This window comes from Cucumis melo, chromosome 10 (assembly GCF_025177605.1).
Source record: "Cucumis melo cultivar AY chromosome 10, USDA_Cmelo_AY_1.0, whole genome shotgun sequence".
Classification (NCBI taxonomy): Eukaryota; Viridiplantae; Streptophyta; class Magnoliopsida; order Cucurbitales; family Cucurbitaceae; genus Cucumis; species Cucumis melo.
The window spans coordinates 14,329,788-14,336,926 of NC_066866.1; the positions used below are offsets into that span (position 1 = coordinate 14,329,788).

Genomic DNA, 7,139 nt, shown 5'->3' on the forward strand with positions numbered 1-7,139 from the left:
CTTTAGGTTCCTAAGTAAATGAACAAGGTACATGCAATGTAAAACGTTGGGAAATACTACCTCTATAGCTTTGCATATACTTTTATGCCTATCAAATACTATGTCAACCTCATTCCGGTCACCTATAATTCTCTTCAATTGGTTTCAAAACCATGTCCATGAGAAATCATTCTCAGAATCCACAACACAAAAAGCTAGTGGAAATATCTAATCATTGGCATCAGGTGTTGGAGCAGATAAAAGAGCACCACCGTAATTATTCTTTAGACTTGTTTCATCAATAGAAATGACTGGACGACAACGTTGCCAACCAGAAATGGAAGCAGATAAGGCCATGAAGAAGTAAAGAAATCTATGATCAGCATCGACTTTGTATTCAACAACAAAACCTATGAACATAAAAAATATGTAAATATATGACGAATAAATGGTAAGAAAATAATGACGAAAGATTAATTAAATATATGAATATGTATATTGCCAATATACCTAGGTTGTTGAGTTCCAATATGTAAGAAAATTGGGATATCATCTTGTAGGAGTCCCCTGAAGATCCTTGAATCTCATCCAACGCAGCCTTATGTGCACGCCATGCTTTTTGGTAAAATATGCTTAAACCATGTTCAACACGAATGTAATGAAATATATCTTTGGGAGTTGACAATTCAAAACCAGCTAAACCTATTTTTTTCTTAATTAGGTCCTTGATAATAGTAAAGGTTACCTGTCTATGATCTGTTAATGGAACATCTACAGAACATGTATGTTCAGAATCAAACCTAATAAGAACCCATAATGTCCTAGCCCCATGAATACAACAAGAAGCATGCAAAGACCATTTGCAATATTCAATTACGCATTGCAAAATCATAACTTCCTTGTTTGATTTCATAGTAACGTATTAAAAATTGTCTCTAAGAGCGATGACTTGTATGCACTGTTTGAACAAAGATTTGGTTGAAAACATGTCATGGATTTTCAGTGCAAAGTTGGAATCTACCTTAGACATATCTATGTTTTAAATAAAACGACCCCCATCATCATAGATTTGAGTTTGAAAAGAACTCGATGACGATGTACTCAAACAAATAGATAAAGGGCCAACAAAATGAATAATAAGGGCAATATGTTGCTCAACATTCGATGCTATTATATGGTAAACTCATTTAAACTCATTATCATTCATTATAACCAAATCCTTCTTAACACATTCTATAGGACCTAGGCAAAGGTAATATTGGTCCTAGGTAAAGGTATATATCAATATTGTTCATATCAATAATATTGCCTAACTTGGATCTAAGGCTAGTGTACAATTCTTTATAGCACATATGTTTATTAACTGTAATTTCAGACACACTAAAACTAATGTAATTGTTCAATTTATTGAAAAAATCATCAAAGTAGACTGCATTTGGCCATCCTGCCAAAACATATTAGAAATATATGTCATTGATCATATTCGTCAATAAATGTATGTCAACTTATGTATATTATTGTAAATATAAAGGGGTATATATTTACAAAATCAGAAAAGACAAATAACTACCGTATCTCAACTTATATGAATTATTGTATATATGAAAGGGTATATATAAACTAATTCACATAAAAGACAATTGATATTCCTTGGGGACATTATGTAAAAATATATGCATTATTATATATGTGAAGTGATATATGTCTAAAACAAATCTTCGGGAATATAACGTTAAACGTTCTAGGAATATTATGATTTAATGGAGTATAGAAAAATATAACGAATTGGGAAAGACAACTAACCGGATGTATGTGAAGGCGGATGGAATTGGTGAAAAAATAGAGTTAATTGATTTCCGACGAAAGATGTAACAAATTTGATTTCCGGCGAACGAACGAAAGAACGAAATTGGATGGAATTAGTTAAGAAATTCAATTGATTTCCGGCGGAGGATATAATGAAATTGGTGGAGAAATTGATAATGTGCAGCCGACAAATGTTGATATGGAAGATGGCGGACGACGGAGATGATAAATTAAGCATATGATGAATAATTAAGAAATATAATTTTTGAAAAAAGTTTCTATATTCAATGATATATTATTTGGTTATAATTTAAAATCAATTATATAAAGATTTTACATTAATTAAAATCATAATTAAGGAAGTTATATTTTAGACAATAATGATAAACATAATGTAAATAAGACAAAAAATAATTATTAATTTCGAATTATCTATATAATTAATGTTAAAGATAAAATTGTCCTTAAAATATGTGAATTCCTAATTAAGTAAAAAAAAATCTTATTTTTAGGATATTTGTGAAATTTCATTGTCAAATTAGGCCTTTTGTCTAAATCTTTCTTGTTATACTTATGAAAATTAACCTCTAAAAAATATGATAAAATGAGCTAATGTTTTTACAAATATAATAAATTTTATCTTATATTTATAATAGACTACAATAGACTTAAATAGACATCTGTCATGTTAGTGATAGACAATAAACAGATTTCTATATGGGTCTATCGCGGTTTATCTTTGATAAAATTTTGCTCTATTTGTAAATATTCTCGACATTTTTGCTATTTAAAACAATAATTTACCAAATTTAAAATTCAAGAAATATTAGACATTTTTTCAAAAAAAAAAAAAAAAAAAAAAAAAAAAACTATATGCAAACACAAATTTAGAAGTTGATGGGAAAATTTTCTAAACATATATAAAATTGTAACCCCTAGTTGAATAAACTTATAGATTCGCGGCTGCCTATCAAGTTTTGGTGTGCAATAGATCCATACTCAATTCCTGTAAAATTTAACGAAAAAATGTCGGAGAGAAGAATTAAATAAAGTTAAAATCAGTTTTACTTCAAACATTGGTGCATCCATCCATAAAGTTAAATGAAGCAAAATATTAGATAAAAGGTTCACAAAATGCCAAATGGGTAGATGAATAAAAGTAACTAGTAGAAGGTAACCAAATCTGTGCCACTGTATTTATATCAAAGGTTGATTGTTGGTCACAACTTAATGTGTGTCACTGTACATTCTTTGGAGAAACAAAAGGAGTCTTAAAATTGTTGAAAACTTGGACAAAAAGGAAGGATTTGTACTCAGACTTCAAAACTCATAACACGATGGACCTAATCGGATGGCGTCCCGTGTACTTTCTAGACGTTTTATCAATAGCGAGCTCTAGAATTAATTTTGCGGTTCTTGATACGGATGAGTTTATCATAAACACACCATGAAAAGCTAAGAAAATGGTTATGATTTTTTCTGCCATCAAACCAGCCCCAGTAGGTGTGATGATATGTAACAAAATACCACGCTGAAGCTCTTGCATACATGTTAGTATCATGTCCATAATGTAAGTCTTCATTCTCATTGAACCAGCCCCTCGCCTCCTTTTGCAGCGACTTAACAGCCAAGATAATCGATTTCGCTTCATTTTTCTTGGTAAAAGATAATGAAGACGTCAAACTACCGCCACTGAGCAATTCAACCTCAATTTTGATCTTATGATAGTGCATCAAATTTCCCAACCTCATGTCATAGTTGTTCTTGTGATAAAGTGCATTGTCGAGGTACTCCTCGAAACCTTTAACTTCCATGTCAGGGTCATAAGCTTGCCGAGCCCTCTCCGTCGTATAGGTGAAGGACCTGATATTCTTAACATTTGGACCAATGTTATCCAACATTCTAAATAGTTTCCCAGTACATTATCGGACTGGTAGGTCACTTTGTCAGCTTTATCCATTAAATCAGGATATTCTTGTACTCTTAGATTAGCAAGGATTAAAGCAGGGACGCCAGTTTTCGGAAAGTCAACTGCAATTGAGAATAGTTTTGCGAGCTGTATACAAGGATTGCTCATTGCTTTCTTTGGCTCTTTATCTGCAAAAGCTGTATGAGCATTGGCAATGATTCCTAAACTATCATTGACCATATAATTTGCAAAATACTCCTGAACTTCCTGCATTACAACATTTACACTATAGAACAACCTTTTTCCTCTAAAATACTTGTTGATAACAATAGTTCAAAGTTCACTTGTCAACCATACCTCCATTATGACATCATGATCTAGTACTCAACTAGGTACAAGGGTATAATCCATTGGTTCAACTTGTTGAGGTGGAATCAAATTAGGGTCCCAACAGATGAAGTAGATATCACCATCTAGATCTGTTCAAGAGCATTCTGATAGAACGCTGATATAATATTTCTTTTTTATTGATATCTAAAGAGAAATTACAATATGGTCTTCTGCTTCCCCTCTCTCTCAATAAGTATAGCAGTCCCTTGACTTCACTAAAATCTTCATACCCACTCTTCTCTCCCCAACTTCCTATTTATAACCCTCTAACTACTACATATCTAATTACCTTTATACCCTTGCTCTATACTAATATAGGTATCTAACATTACTTGGTCCTTCAAAACACCTTGTCTTCAAGGTGTGTTTACAACTTTCTTCTTTCTTTCTTTCTTTTTTTTAATTACCAATAATTTTCATTAATTTGCCCCTAAAAAAAAAATCCTCCATCAGCTTTGTATTTTTTTTTTCTTTTTCCATTATTTTTAGCTCTTCTCCTCTAGTGAGCTAGGCCTATAATCAATTTGTTTTGTCAAATGTCACTCCACCTATTGGGCCTCCATTGTATTATTTAAGATAAGTTGCAGCCCATTTGAACAAATTTTAGGGTTCAGTTTTCTTTTCCTCTAACCTCCTTTTCTATCCCTTTCTGCCACGTCATTGGCAGCATCACGACAACATCTTCCTCTCTACGCAACTCTCCCGCTTTTCGTATCGCCTTCTCGGACAACCACCATTTGTCAGCGTTTTCTTCCTCCTTCTCATCCACACGACTGTTGCCGTCTTCTTTTTCCCGTAATTGACTAGATGAATAAGCTAGAAACTCAAACTTCTTATCACCAATGGTGATGCCATCTCTTAGAATTGAAAGAATCCGTTTAAAGATTTTCATCTTTCGATCCTCCAAAGATGAAGATGTACGTGGAGACAACTCAGTTGAATACATTTTACCTAATTCCTCGTGAACAAATGAAGCACACAAAAAGTTGTCAAGGTAGTCAGTATAATGACGTAATAAACGATTTGAAATGTTAACTTCTGGACCACAAAAGTAAACTTTACAAGGTGTCACTTGAACCCTGTGTACATAGGCTAACCCTTCATTCAAGGACAAAATAGGTGATTAGGGCGCAGGGGGGGATTCTTTAACTTGAAGTACTTTCTGTATTCCTCATCTAACCATTTTGAAGGGTTATAGCAACATTCTTTCAAGTGGAGAAGTTTCTTTAACGCATAATCTATGAAGGCAATATTGTATATCTGAGAATCTACCATCTGATAGAAACTAATATCAAGAGCTGGGCCTGGAAGACATCCTTGTCATACCAACAAATTTATCTTAAACAAAATTGTATACGAAAAGTTAACGGTTCGAGGAGGTGTAACTACAAGTACCAAGTTTACATCGGAGGAATAAGTAGAACCACTGACCACGGTAACTTTACCCTTGATTTCTTTGAAGTAAGTAAATTTATCATGAAAATTAGGGAGCTGGCGGTCGTAGGGAATCTCCAAGCATAAAGCAGCTGATTGTCCAATACTGCATGATGGAGTAAAATCAGTTGCTCAAAACCATTGGGTGTCAATTTTCGTGGAAAAGTTTAAGAAAGGGACTTCATTAATGTGTCCAAAAGATGTTTCATCTCTCTCATAAATCCATGGAGCACCAAATAACTAATAGTACAAACATTTCATAGTTAGAATATATACAACATAAAACGTACATGGGCCAACAATCTAAGCTATTCTCAAATTCTTTCCTATTGAACGTTGACTTGCTTATTTCAACACCAATATGAAGACAGCATAATTTGTTTTTATGAAACATATGTTCACTTGCACGGATTACCTGCGATCATAAGCTTATCCTGAATTATTAAAATATAGAAATGTTGCAAGCTTAGTTCTATTTATACTTAGCTTGTTAAAATTCATATCTAACGACATATTTTAGCTTCGTTCAAAGAAAACATATCATGCCGTTACTAAAAAACATTAAACTTATGCGACTCAAAATCTCATTATATCAAAATTCTACCCATAGTCTTGAAGTTATCAAGTTGGAGCAAAAATGTATGATAAAATTAAACAACTAAGAGACTTTCTTAATAAAACTATAGCTTCCTTGACCCGTTGGAGACCAAAGCCTAAGGCTCGCAGGATGACCAATACGAGCAGTGCCACGACCTCATGTTCGCAGTCCACGGTAGAACTCCAGTTATGGGCTGTGCTTGAAGAAGCTATACAACGGATTAAACATCAGACAATAAATCACAATGCATTAGTTTCAAAAGTGGAACAAATGCAAAAGCTCATAAAAGACATGACTAGGGCATAACAAAGATCACCACATGGTCCCTAGCTTTGCGGTACATATATTTGTTTCCATTATTCTAAGTCCTTAAAATGACAGTATCCAGTGATGATATGCATTATGTACTAAACTTAGCCACTTTTGTATTATTGTAGGACACCGGTGTAGAATGGCATATGAAACTAATGGAAAAAAAAAACATCAGAGAAACATGCAGCGGAAGACTGGGATCATGCTTTACTCGATATGAATCTAAACGATTAAGACATTAACATTTTGTGACTAAACAACAGACTTAAACGAAGAATATAGAATGTAACCGATGAGCTTACCTTTGTAGTTCTCAACTTCTTCTTCGTTCCAAAACTTCTTCTCTGCCTGAAGATCACGAGCAAAGGACAACCCCTATGTTGACCTACTAATCTCAAGACTAAGAACCGAGTTGTGGGACTCATTTTTATGAAGGATATCTTAGAGAGATGGAAGGAGGAAGGTGTATCGTTCGGAGGTTTTACATGCAATTTTCTTTTATGAAATCTCAACACCTAATTAATCCATTTATCCTTAATGGAATTAGTGGCTTATAAGTTCATTACAAGTTGCCACACTATCCACTAACATTTAGTTATAAATATATTAGTCAAAGAACAATTTGGTCATTTGACCAATTAAGTCAAAGTCAAACTTTGACTTTTCTTAGTCAAAAGTCAATTTTTTGACTTTTTGCTATTTTATCCATCT

At 33.3% G+C, this 7,139-nt stretch overlaps 1 pseudogene; it reads right to left on the reverse strand.

The window, feature by feature from the left end:
• Positions 1–207: 207 nt before the first annotated feature.
• LOC103502913 (RNA-dependent RNA polymerase 1-like) lies at positions 208–5,943 on the reverse strand (annotated as a pseudogene).
• Positions 5,944–7,139: the final 1,196 nt, after the last annotated feature.